Source organism: Triticum dicoccoides, chromosome 4B (genome assembly GCF_002162155.2).
Source record: "Triticum dicoccoides isolate Atlit2015 ecotype Zavitan chromosome 4B, WEW_v2.0, whole genome shotgun sequence".
Lineage (NCBI taxonomy): Eukaryota > Viridiplantae > Streptophyta > Magnoliopsida > Poales > Poaceae > Triticum > Triticum dicoccoides.
Genome location: NC_041387.1, coordinates 139,724,068 through 139,738,570, shown reverse-complemented (window position 1 = coordinate 139,738,570; position 14,503 = coordinate 139,724,068).

Below are 14,503 nucleotides of genomic sequence, written 5' to 3'. Positions count from 1 at the left end.
AGCAACCCACTCACTCGGAGGCTAGCTGCGATCCCGTAATCGCCTAAGTTTCAAAACACACTCCGAGTGAAGAGCAACCCTCTCACTCGGGGGCTTAGCTATGATCCCGTACTCGCCTAAGGTTCAAAACATACTCCGAGTAAAAAAGCAACCCTCTCACTCAGAGGCTTAGCCGTGAACCTGATTCGCCTAAGTTTCAAAACATACTCCGAGTGAAGAGCAACCCTCTCACTCGGGGGTTTAGCTGCGATCATGTACTTGCCTAAGTTTAAAAACATACTTCGAGTGAAGAGCAACCCTCTCACTCGGAGGCTTAGCCATGAACCTGACTTGCCTAAGTTTCAAAGAGGTGCACTCTAAGCTGCACCACAAGTACAACGTCCGGATGCACCCTGATTTGCATCACAGGTACAACGTCTATTCCAAGTGGAGAGCAATCCTCCCACTCGGAGACTCAGTTGCGATCCTAGATTTGCCTAAGTTAAAAATCCGAAGACAATAGAGACAAAGCAACTGCATTCAAAGAAAACAACCAAGTTTGGATAAATCTAGTAGAAGTGCTCGGACATCAAGCCTGAAAGAGTAATGATTACAAAATCACTCGGCATTCCGAGGCAAACAAAGTCAAGTTATCAAGTTTTTCACTCGGCAGGAGGAGGACATGCTGGCTCGACGAAATTGTCCAGGTCAATACCGTCCATGATGCGAGTGGCCGTGTCGATGAAGGTCTCCATGAAAGATTGAAATTGAAGATTCTTGGTGTTAGCCACCTAAAGAGCCTTCAACTTCTCTTCCTTGGCGTCCTTGCAATGAACGCGGACGAGTGATAGAGCCACATCAGCACTGTAGCGTGCAGCTGACATCTTCCACGCTTGCACTCAGTCAGGGATGCTGTTGAGTCGAGTCATCAGTGACTCGAGGTCATTCAAAAGCACATCCTCTGGCTAGAGCTCCTTTTCGATCCAAGACATTGTAACTTTCAGTCGGGCGACGTAGTCCAAGACATTGGCAAGACGAGATTCCAGTCGCAGCATGTTCGTGGCAGCTTCATCCTTGATGGGAGAATTGGTGGGGTCCAGTCTTGTCTCGATACGCCTAGTTTCCTCCTCGAAATTCTGAAAGAACTCTGCATGCACAAAAAGGTAATGAATTGGCGGCAACATGGTGAAGAAGTTTTTTGCAATCAGTCAGATAAAGGAAAGTACCTTCAAGCATGAGGAACATCTTCTTAGCAAGACCACCCAGATAAGTTTCCAGCTCGTCCCTCTTCCGAGTGAGAACATCCACTCTGTCAGTCAAAGCCACCTTCTCCTCCTTCAATTGCACGGCCTCTTTCTTTGCCTCGTCAACAGTGGTTTTCAGCTTGGCGTTCTCCTCTTCCAACTCTCTAATCGAAGCCACCTTCTGGTCGACAAGTTCAGTCTTCTCATGCGTCGTCTTCTGCACCACCGCAAGATCAAGGTCCTTCTGCTCCAGAGCCTGCTTCATTTTGTCTAAAGGAATAACATTCCTCAGACAAGCTTGGAGTTGACGGTTTTCGTTACGCACATCTGTTCGAGTGGAATCACTCGGTTCAAAGGATGGAAAAGAAAAAATAACAAGGCATGCAGTCAACGAGTTGTTACCTCTCATGATTGCCACTTCATCTTGAGCCTTCTTCAAGTTCTCCCTGGCCAGATCCAGGTCGAGCTTGAGTTGGATTTTCTCCTGTACCAAAGCAGCATATTAAGTCCCAAGCTCACAAGATTTCTGCAAACAACAACAAGACAAGTCAACCGACATTTACTTCTGAATGGAAAAGTGCAAGATCAAATTGTATAGCAAAAGACTTCTAAGACTGCTACCGAATCAAACATCCAACAACAGTCTCAGAGACTACACCCAGTGGGTGCATGATACGTCTCCAACGTATCTATAATTTATGAAGCATTCATGCTATATTATTATCTGTTTTGGATGTTTATGGGCCTTACTAAGCACTTTTATATTATTTTGGGGACTAACCTATTAACCGGAGGCCCAGCCCAAATTGTTGTTTCCTTAACTATTTCAGTGTTTCGAAGAAAAGGAATATCAAACGGAGTCCAAACGGAATGAAACCTTCGGGAGCGTGATTTTTGGAACGAACGTGATCGATGAGACGTGGAGCTGAAGTTAGGGAAGCTTCGAGGAGGCCACGAGGCAGGGGGCACGCCCACCCCCCTGGCGCGCCCTCCACCCTCGTGGGCCCCTCGTGGCTCCCCATACCGACTTCTTTTGCCTATATAAGTCCATATACCCTAAAAACTTCGGGGAACAATATATCGGGAGTTCCGCTGCCGCAAGCCTCTGTAGCCACCAAAAACCTCTCGGGAGCCAATTCCGGCACCCTGCCGGAGGGGGGATCCCTCACCGGTGGCCATCTTCATCATCCCGACGCTCTCCATGACGAGGAGGGAGTAGCTCACCCTCGGGGCTGAGGGTATGTACCAGTAGCTATGTGTTTGATCTCTCTCTCTCTCTCTCTCTCTCTCTCTCTCTCTCTCGTGTTCTTGAGGTGATACGATCTTGATGTATCGTGAGCTTTGCTATTATAGTTGGATCTTATGATGTTTCTCCCCCTCTACTCTCTTGTGATGAATTGAGTTTTCCTCTTGAAGTTATCTTATCGGATTGAGTCTTTAAGAATTTGAGAACACTTGATGTATGTCTTGTCGTGCTTATCTGTGGTGACAATGGGATATTCACGTGATCTACTTGATGTATGTTTTGGTGATCATCTTGCGGGTTCAATGAACTTATGCATAGGGGTTGGCACATGTTTTCGTCTTGATTCTCCGGTAGAAACTTTGGGGCACTCTTTGAAGTACTTTGTGTTGGTTGAATAGATGAATCTGATATTGTGTGATGCATATCGTATAATCATGCCCACGGATACTTGAGGTGACATTGGAGTATCTAGGTGACATTAGGGTTTTGGTTGATTTGTGTCTTAAGGTGTTATTCTAGTACAAACTCTTTATGATAGCTCGAACGGAAAGAATAGCTTCGTGTTATTTTACTACGGACTCTTGAATAGATAGAACAGAAAGGATAACTTTGAGGTGGTTTCGTACCCTACCATAATCTCTTTGTTTGTTCTCCGCTATTAGTGGCTTTGGAGTGACTCTTTATTGCATGTTGAGGAATAGTTATATGATCCGGTTATGTTATTATTGTTGAGAGAACTTGCACTAGTGAAAGTATGAATCCTAGGCCTTGTTTCCTACCATTGCAATACCATTTATGCTCACTTTTATCATTAGTTACCTTGCTGTTTTTATAATTTCAGATTACAAATACCTATATCTGCCATCCATATTGCACTTGTATCACCATCTCTTCGCTGAACTAGTGCACCTATACAATTTACCATTGTATTGGGTGTGTTGGGGACACAAGAGACTCTTTGTTATTTGGTTGCAGGGTTGCTTGAGAGAGACCATCTTCATCCTACGCCTCCCATGGATTGATAAACCTTAGGTCATCCACTTGAGGGAAATTTGCTACTGTCCTACAAACCTCTGCACTTGGAGGTCCAACAACGTCTACAAGGAGAAGGTTGTGTAGTAGACTTCTGTGCACTCAGTGTGTCCCCATTGGTTACATTTCCCACTTAGCATGGTCAGCCCAGCCCGAGTGGAAGGAGTTAAAAAAACATCATCATTGGTACTCAGACCACTGCCGACTGCCCGCAGTCGACCGTGGTCTCGGGGACTACACCCAATGGGTGCACTTAGCATGCCCCCACTAGTTCAGTTCCCACTCGACATGGTCTGTCTAGGCCGAGTGGAAGTACTACAAGCAGACATTTCGCAAACACCCCCGGCGAATCAAACATTCAACGACGGTCTCGGGGACTACACCCAGTGGGTGCACTCAGCGTGCCCCCACTAGACCAAGATCTCACTCAACGCAATCCGGTCGACTCAAGTGAAAGAGCTACAAAGTAAAAGAGAAACACGCAATGGGTGAACAGATGCAAGGTGCAAACTCATGATAGATGTATGCACATCTTACGAATAATAAAGCAGCTATTTGCCGGAAGCGTATCCTAACAGAACAAGGGTTAAGCTAGAAAAACCAATCGGAATTCAACTTACAATCCCAATTACTCGCAGATTGGCTCAGAGAGCAGAGCTGGCATCATAGGCGGCCTTGCTGGTGTCATACACCACCTTCAGTCGGTCCATCATCAGACCTGCCTGAATCATGGCCTCCTTGGAAGCCCCTACTTGGTCCTCCGGGATGTGATGCATAGCAAATAGAAGAGATGATGGAACAGGTGACATGGCCGGTGGAGTAGAAGCCTGAAGTTGCGCAATCGGATCTGGAGCTTGAGTAGTCGACATTGAGGGTTGGTCAGTCGACAGAGGATTGGCAAAATAGACCGAAGCCCGTACTGGATTGTTGAGTTGTTGGACCACATGATCAGATGCCGAGCGAGGTGTTCTGGCTCTAGGCACCCTCTTGCTCAAAGTTATGCCTCTCCTCTCGACATTTTTTGGAGTCACATCCTCTTCATCATCGTCAATAAGCCGGATAATATCTGTTGGTGCTGCAAACATTCGACAGTGAAATTTTAGTCGACCAAAAAGTCAATTGACAGAGCATAGGCGCGGCTATAGAACCATACCTGCCCGAGAGGTGGACGCATCCATGGTTTCCGCATCACCACGCTCATCATCGATGTCCATGGATGTCGCAGAAGTAATAGCACTGAAAGTTCCAGAGTTCACTCAGTCAAGCAAGCGAACGAGTCCACAATAACACAGAAGAACAAAGGAAAGAAACTCTTACGCTGAATCCACAAGCACAACCACCTTAATCCTAGGCAGGGCCTTCCGAGGTTTGGGCGGGGCAACTTTGGCCTGCTTCGCGGCCTTCTCTGATGGCTCGGGAGTCGATGTCCGAGTGTGTTTTGGAATCTTTGCACTCGACACAGTAGCTTTGCCACATCCCCCTGAGGGTCTTGCGACTTTTTGGAATGACGCTCCGAGCGGGGCGGTGAGTGATAACCCACAAGTGTAGGGGATCACAATAGCTTTCGAGGGTAAAGTATTCAACCTGAATTTATTGATTTGACACAAGGGGAGCCAAAGAATATTATTGAGTATTAGCAGTTGAGTTGTCAATTCAACCACACCTAGATAACTTAGTATCTGCAGCAAAGTATTTAGTAGCAAAGTAGTATGATAATAAAGGTAATAGTGGCAAAAGTAATATTTTTGGATTTTGTAGTGATTGTAACAGTAGCAACGGAAAAGTAAATAAGCGAAACACAAGATGTGAAAAGCTCATAGGCATTGGATCAGTGATGGATAATTATGTTGGATGCGATTCCTCATGTAATAGCTATAACATAGGGTGACACATAACTAGCTCCAGTTCATCAATGTAATAGGCATGTATTCCGTATATAGTCATACGTGCTTATGGAAAAGAACTTGCATGACATCTTTTGTCCTACCCTCCCGTGGCAGCGGGGTCATAACGGAAACTAAGGGATATTAAGGCCTCCTTTTAATAGAGAACCAGAACAAAGCATTAACAAATAGTGAATACATGAACTCCTCAAACTACGGTCATCACCGAGAAGTATCCCGATTATTGTTACTTCGGGTTGTCGGATCATAACACATAATAGGTGTCTATAGACTTGCAAGATAGGATCAAGAACACACATATATTCATGAAAACATAATAGGTTCAGATCTGAAATCATGGCACTCGGGCCCTAGTGACAAGCAATAAGCATAGCAAAGTCATAGCAACATCAATCTCAGAACATAGTGGATACTAGGGATCAAACCCTAACAAAACTAACTTGATTACATGGTAAATCTCATTCAACCCGTCACCGTCCAGCAAGCCTACGATGGAATTAATCACGCGCGGCGGTGAGCATCATGAAATTGGTGATGGAGGATGGTTGATGATGACGACGGCGACGAATCCCCCTCTCCGGAGCCCCGAACGGACTCCAGATCAGCCCTCCCGAGAGAGATTAGGGCTTGGTGGCGGCTCCATATCGTAAAACGCGATGAAACTTTCTCTCTAATTTTTTTCTCCGCGAGACAAAATATATGGAGTTGGAATTGAGGTCGGCGGAGCCTCAGGGGGCCCACAAGACAGGTGGGCGCGCCCAGGGGGTGGGTGCACCCCCCACCCTCATGGACTGGGTGTGGGCCCCCTGGTCTTGATTTTTTCGCCAATATTTTTTATATTTTCCAAAAGGTGGCTCCGTGGATTTTCAGGACATTCCGAGAACTTTTGTTTTCTACACATAAAACAGCATCATGGCAGTTCTGCTGAAAACAGCGTCAGTCCGGGTTAGTTTCATTCAAATCATGCAAGTTAGAGTCCAAAACAAGGGCAAAAGTGTTTGGAAAAGTAGATACGTTGGAGACGTATCAACTCCCCCAAGCTTAAACCTTTGCTTGTCCTCAAGCAATTCAGTTGATAAACTGAAAGTGATGAAGAAAAACTTTTACAAACTCTGTTTGCTCTTGTTGTTGTAAACATGCAAAGCCAGCATTCAGGTTTCAGAAAGTATTATGAACTAACCATACTCACAATAACACCTCGGTCTCACAATTACTCATATCAATAGCATAATCGGCTAGCGAGCCATAATAATAAAACTCGGATGACAACACATTCTCAAAATAATCATAACATGATATAACAAAATGGTATCTCGCTAGCCCTTTCTAAGACCGCAAAACATAAATGCAGAGCACCTCTAAAGATCAAGGACTGACTAAACATTGTAATTCATGGTAAAAGAGATCCAGTCAAGTCATACCCAATATAAACCAATAGTAATGAATGCAAATGACAGTGTGCTCTCCAGCGGGTGCTTTTTAATAAGAAGGGTGATGACTCAACATAAAAGTAAATAGATAAGCCCTTCGCAGAGGGAAGCAGGGATTTGTAGAGGTGCCAGAGCTCGATTTTAAAATACAGATTGAATAACATTTTGAGCGGCATACTTTTGCTGTCAACGCAACAACTATGAGATGGCTGTATCTTCCATACTACATGCATTATAGGCAGTTCCCAAACAGAATGGTAAAGGTTTATACTCCCCCAACCACCAACAACCATCAATCCATGGCTTGCTCAAAACAACGAGTGCCTCCAACTAACAACAACCTTGGGGGAGTTTTGTTTAATTATATTGATTTGCTTTGATCTTTTTGGATCATGGGACTGGGCATCCCGGTTACTGGCCCTTTCTCGTGAATGAGGAGCGGAGTCCACTCCTCTTGAGAATAACCCACCTAGCATGGAAGATATAGGCAGCCCTAGTTGAAACATGAGTTGCTCGAGCATACAAAACAGAATTTCATTTGAAGGTTTGGAGTTTGGCACATACAAATTTACTTGGAACGGCAGGTAAATACCGCATATAGGAAGGTATGGTGGACTCATATGGAACAACTTTGGGGTTTAAGGAGTTTGGATGCACAAGCAGTATTCCCGCTTAGTACAGGTGAAGGCTAGCAAAACACTGGGAAGCAACCAACTGAGAGAGCGACAACAGTCATAAACATGCATTAAAATTAATTCACACCGAGTACAAGCATGAGTAGGATATAATATACCATGAACATAAATATCATGAAGGCTATGTTGATTTGTTTCAACTACATGCATGAACATGTGCCAAGTCGAGTCACTCAATTCATTCAAAGGAGGATACCATCCCATCATACCACATCATAATCATTCTAATAGCATGTTGGCACGCAAGGTAAACCATTATAACTCATAGCTAATCAAGCATGGCACAAGCAACTATAATCTCTAAATGTCATTGCAAATATGTTTACTTCATAATAAGCTGAATTAGGAACGATAAACTCATCATATTTACAAAAAAAAAGAGAGGCCGAGTTCATACCAGCTTCTCTCACCTCAATCAGTCCATCCTATATCGTCATTATTGCCTTTCACTTGCGCGACCGAATGATGTGTATAATAATAATAGTGCACGTGCATTGGACTAAGCTGGAATCTGCAAGCATTCAACTCAAGAGAGAAGACAAGTAATATGGGCTCTAGGTTAAATAAACAATCATGCATATGAGAGCCACTAAACATTTTCAATATGGTCTTCTACTCTCGACCCCCAAAGGAAAGAAAAGAAAAGAAAACTAGTTACACAGGAAAGCTCCCAACAAGTAAAAGAAGAATGAGAAATCTTTTTGGGTTTTCATTTTAACTTCTACTACAAGCATGGAAATTAAACTAACTATTTTTTTTGGTTTTTCTTAAGGTTTATCAAACACACCAGAAGAAAACTAGAAAAAGAAATTTAAACTAGCATGGATAATACAATGAAAGAGTATGAGCACCGACGACTAGAATAGTGTGTGAACATGAATGTAAAGTCGGTGAGAAATACGTACTCCCCCAAGCTTAGGCTTTTGGCCTAAGTTGGTCTAATGTGAAGGATAGCCTGGCTGATATCCATAGTTGTAACTGGGATTGTACTGAGATGCAGCAGCAAATGCCTCCTGAGCTGCGGCATGCCAACGAGCCTCCTCCTTTCTCCCCTCGTGTTCAGCTGCTTCCTCCCTGGTAACAACATATCTTCCTTTTGCCTGGTGATCAAAAAGGAGAGGAGCAGGAAGAGTAACATGGACAGTGTTGCGTCTGTCATAGATTAGTTGATACTGGAGGAATTGTTCATTCCTCTTAAGAAAATTATGTTGGACCATAGCGTCATAATCTAAATAAGCAGGAGGTAACATCATATCCCCCTCACGTGGGGCTATTCCAAGATAATTAGCCACACAGGTCGCATAAATTCCTCCAAATAAGTCTCCCTCTCTACCATTATTATGCAACCTACGTGCAACTATTGCCCCCAAGTTATAATCTTTATAACCTAACACGGCACTCTTGAGGACACAAAGATCAAGGACACACATATGACATGCTTCATCTTTACCGTTAATACATCTACCAATGAAGAGAGCAAAATGATGTATAGCAGGAAAATGAATGCTCCCTATGGTAGCTTGTGCAATATCCCTGGATTCTCCCACAGTAATACTAGCAAGGAAATCTCAAAATTCATATTTGTGGGGATCATTAATATAACCCCACTGCGGAAGTTTGCAAGCAGTTGTAAAATCCTCTAAGTCCATGGTATAAGATGTATCATAGATATCAAATAGGACACTAGGAGAATTACGCGTACAGTTATATTTAAACCTTCGCACAAATGAATCAGTCAATTGATAGTACCGAGGACACTTATCTTGTAAGAAGTCCTCCATATCAGCATTACGCACATACGCGTCAAATTCCTCCTTAAAGCCTACTTCGACCATAAAATCATCGGACGGCCACTCACAAGCTCGTACATCTGCGTCCCTCGGTAATTCAACATCTTGCTCACGTATAGCAATCCTGGGTCCTTTCTTTACCAAGGAACCACCTTGGTACATTCTCCTAGACATAATTCTTTTCTGAAAAAATTCTGAAATTTTAGTGACTTCAAAATAAAAGTGAATAAAACTAAACAAGATTGGTAGAAACTACTCCTACAAGTGCCTAGAGCCTATATCATGCATTAGAATTACTTGGGACCTCATAAATTTAACATGCAAGCTCAAGAACATGGTCACTTATGCAGCAAAAATTTGCAATGAATAAAGCACTAGAACAAAAATTAATTGGACCAATGGAGGAGTCACATACCAAGCAACAATCTCCCAAAGCAGTTTTGTGAATGGAGCTTTGAGCAAGGAGATCAAAAATCGTAGCAAAATGAGCTAGAACTCGTGCTTGAGCTGGATGGGGATTTTTTTGGGAAGAAGATGGAGTGTTTGGGTGCTGGCATAAGTGGAGGGGGGTCACCAGGGGCCCACGAGACAGGGGGCGCGCCCAGGGGGGTGGGCGCACCCTCCACTCTTGTGGCCTGGTGCTCGCCCCTCCTGCAGTGATTTTAGTGCCTAAAATCCTCAAATGTTCCATAAAAAAGCATACTAAATTTGTAGGGCATTTGGAGCACTTTTATTTTCGGGATATTTTTTATTGCACGGATAATTCAGAAAATAGACGGATAATACTATTTTTTTTCTTTATTTATTCTAAATAACAGAAAGTAAAAAGAGGGTACAGAAGGTTGTGCCTTCTAGTTTCATCCATCTCATGATCATCAAAATGAATCCACTAACAAGGTTGATCAAGTCTTGTTAACAAACTCATTCTGAATAACACGGAACCGGAGAAATTTCGAATAACACTAAGTTACCTCAACGGGGATATGAACGTCCCCAATAATAAGAATATCATACTTTTTCTTGACGGTAGGAAGAGGAAATTCAAAACCTCCAATAATAATAGTCAGAACTTTTCCAATAGAACTGATGCTATGAACTTGAGATTGTTTCCTCGGAAAGTGTACCGTATGCTCATTACCATTAACATGAAAAGTGACATTGCCTTTGTTGCAATCAATAACAGCCCCTGCAGTATTAAGAAAAGGTCTACCAAGAATAATAGACATACTATCGTCCTCGGGAATATCAAGAATAACAAAGTCCGTTAAGATAGTGACATTTGCAACCACAACAGGCACATCGTCACAAATACCGACAGGTATAGCAGTTGATTTATCAGCCATTTGCAAGGATATTTTAATAGGTGTCAACTTACTCAATTCAAGTCTACGATATAAAGAGAGAGGCATAACACTAACACCGGCTCCAAGATCACATAAAGCAGTTCTAACATAATTTCTTTTAATGGAGCATGGTATAGTTGGCACACCCGGATCTCCAAGTTTCTTTGGTATTCCACCCTTAAAAGTGTAATTAGCAAGCATGGTGGAAATTTTAGCTTCCGGTATCTTTCTTTTATTTGTAATGATATCCTTCATATACTTAGCGTAAGGATTTACTTTGGGCATATCAGTTAAGCGCATACGTAAGAAAATAGGTCTAATCATTTCAGCAAAGTGCTCAAAATCCTCATCATCCTTTGACTTGGATGGTTTAGGAGGAAAGGGCATGGGTTTTCGAACCCATGGTTCTCTTTCTCTACCGTGCTTCCTAGCAACAAAATCTCTCTTATCATAACGTTGATTCTTTGATTGTGGGTTATCAAGATCAACAGCAGGTTCAATCTCTACATCATTGTTTTTGCTAGGTTGAGCATCAACATGAACATTATCATTAACATTACCACTAGGTTCATGTTCATCTCCTGATTGAGTTTCAGCATCAGAGATAGAAATATCATTGGGATTCTCAGGTGTGTCTACAGTAGGTTCACTAGAAGCATGCAAAGTCCTATCGTTTTTCTTTTTCTTCTTTTTAGAAGAACTAGGTGCCATTATTTCTCTGAAAATCTTGCTCGATTCTCTTAGGGTGGCCTTCAAGATACAAAGGTTCCTGAGTCATTCTACCAGTTCTAGTAGCCACTCTAACAACAAAGTCATTTTTATTATTTAATTCTTCAAGCAAATCATTTTGAGCTTTAAGTACTTGCTCAGCTTGAGTAGCAACTATAGAAGCATATTTGCTAATGAGTTTAAGTTCACCTTTAACTCTAGCCATATAATCGCTCACGCGTCCTATCTCGAAAGCATTATTCTTTAATTCTCTACCAACATAAGCATTAAAACTTTCTTGTCTAGCCATAAAGTCATCAAATTCATCTAAGCATGGGCTATGAAATTTAGTAGAGGGAATTTCAACTTTATCATATCTATAGAGAGAATTTACCTTCACTATCTGTGTTGGGTTATCAAGACAATGTGGTTCTTCGACGGGCGGTATATTAAGACCATGTATTTCTTTGGTAGGTGGTAAATTCTTAACATCTTCAGCTTTAATACCTTTTTCTTTCATTGATTTCTTTGCCTCTTGCATATCTTCAGGACTGAGAAATGAAACACCTCTCTTCTTTGGAGTGGGTTTAGGAATTGGCTCAGGAGTTGGCTCAATTGGTTCAGGAATTGCCTCAGGAATTGGCTCAGGAATTGGCTCAGGAAGAGTCCAATTATTTTCATTAGTCAACATATTATTCAATAGTAATTCAGCTTCGTCGATTGTTCTTTCCCTGAAAACACAACCAGTACAACTATCCAAGTAGTCCTTGGAAGCATCGGTTAGTCCAATATAAAAGATATCAAGTATTTCATTTTTCTTAAGAGGATGATCAGGCAAAGCATTAAGTAATCGGAGAAGCCTCCCCCAAGATTGTGGGAGACTCTCTTCTTCGATTTGCACAAAATTATATATTTCCCGCAAGGCAGCTTGTTTCTTATGAGCAGGGAAATATTTAGCAGAGAAGTAATAAATCATATCCTGGGGACTACGCACACAACCAGGAGCAAGAGAATTAAACCAAGTCTTAGCATCACCCTTTAATGAGAACGGAAATATCTTAAGGATATAGTAAAAGCGAGACCTCTCATCATTAGTAAACAGGGTGGCTATATCATTCAACTTGGTAAGATGTGCCACAACAGTTTCAGATTCAAGGACATAAAAAGGATCATATTCAACTAAAGTAATAATCTCAGGATCAACAGAGAATTCATAATCCTTATCAGTAAGATAGGTTAAGTAGCAAAAGCAGGATTAGGTTTCATTCTAGCATTAAGAGACTGATGCTTCCATTTAGCTAATAACTTTTTAAGATCATATCTATCTTTACAAGCAAAGATAGCTCTAGCAGCTTCCTCTTCCATAACATAACCCTTAGGAACAACAGGCAATTCATAATCATTGGGAGAACTTTCATCATCACTATCATCAATAATAGCATCTTCAATAATTTCATTCTCTCTAGCCCTAGCAAGTTGTTCATTAAGAAATTCACCTAATGGAAAAGCAGTATGACGCACGGAAGTAGTTTCATCATAAGTATTATGCATAGCAGAAGTGGCATCATCAATAACATGCGACATATCACAATTTATAGCAGTAGCAGGTTTAGGTGTCGCAAGCTTCCTAATAACAGAAGGAGAATCTAGTGAAGAGCTAGATGGCAGTTCCTTACCTCCCCTCATAGTTGAGGGCAAAATCTTGGTTCTTTCATCTTTCAAGTTCCTCATAGTGATCAACAGATATAAATCCCAAGTGACTCAGAGAATAGAGCTATGCTCCCCGGCAATGGCGCCAGAAATTAGTCTTGATAACCCACAAGTGTAGGGGATCGGAACAGCTTTCGAGGGTAAAGTATTCAACCCAAATTTATTGATTCGACACAAGGGGAGCCAAAGAATATTATTGAGTATTAGCAGTTGAGTTGTCAATTCAACCACACCTGGATAACTTAGTGTCTGCAGCAAAGTATTTAGTAGCAAAGTAGTATGATAATAAAGGTAACAGTGGCAAAAGTAATATGTTTGGATTTTGTAGTGATTGTAACAGTAGAAACGGAAAAGTAAATAAGCAAAACACAAGATTTGAAAAGCTCGTAGGCATTGGATAAGTGATGGATAATTATGTCGGATGTGATTCCTCATGTAATAGCTATAACATAGGGTGACACAGAACTAGCTCCAGTTCATCAATGTAATGTAGGCATGTATTCCGTATATAGTCATACGTGCTTATGGAAAAGAACTTGCATGACATCTTTTGTCCTACCCTCCCGTGGCAGCGGGGTCCTAACGGAAACTAAGGTATATTAAGGCCTCCTTTTAATAGAGAACTGGAACAAAGCATTAACAAATAGTGAATACATGAACTCGTCAAACGACGGTCATCACCGAGAAGTATCCCGATTATTGTCACTTCGGGGTTGTCGGATCATAACACATAATAGGTGACTATAGACTTGCAAGATAGGATCAAGACCACACATATATTCATGAAAACATAATAGGTTCAGATCTGAAATCACGGCACTCGGGCCCTAGTGACAAGCATTAAGCATAGCAAAGTCATAGCAACATCAATCTCAGAACATAGTGGATACTACCGATCAAACCCTAACAAAACTAACTTGATAACATGGTAAATCTCATCCAACCCATCACCGTCCAGCAAGCCTACGATGGAATTACTCACGCACGGCGGTGAGCATCATGAAATTGGTGATGGAGGATGGTTGATGATGACGACGGCGACGAATCCCCCTCTCCGGAGCCCCAAACGGACTCCAGATCAGCCCTCCCGAGAGAGATTAGGGCTTGGCGGTGGCTCCGTATCGTAAAACGTGATAAAACTTTCTCTCTGATTTTTTCCTCCGCGAGACGGAATATATGGAGTTGTAGTTGAGGTCGGCGAAGCCTCAGGGGGCCCACGAGACAGGGGGGTGCCCAGGGGGTGGGCGCACTCCCCACCCTTGTGGACAGGGTGTGGGCCCCCTGGTCTTGATTCTTTCGCTAGTATTTTTTACATTTTCCAAAATGTGCCTCCGTGGATTTTCAGGACATTCCGAGAACTTTTGTTTTCTACACATAAAACAACATCATGGCAGTTCTGCTGAAAACAACATCAGTCTGGGT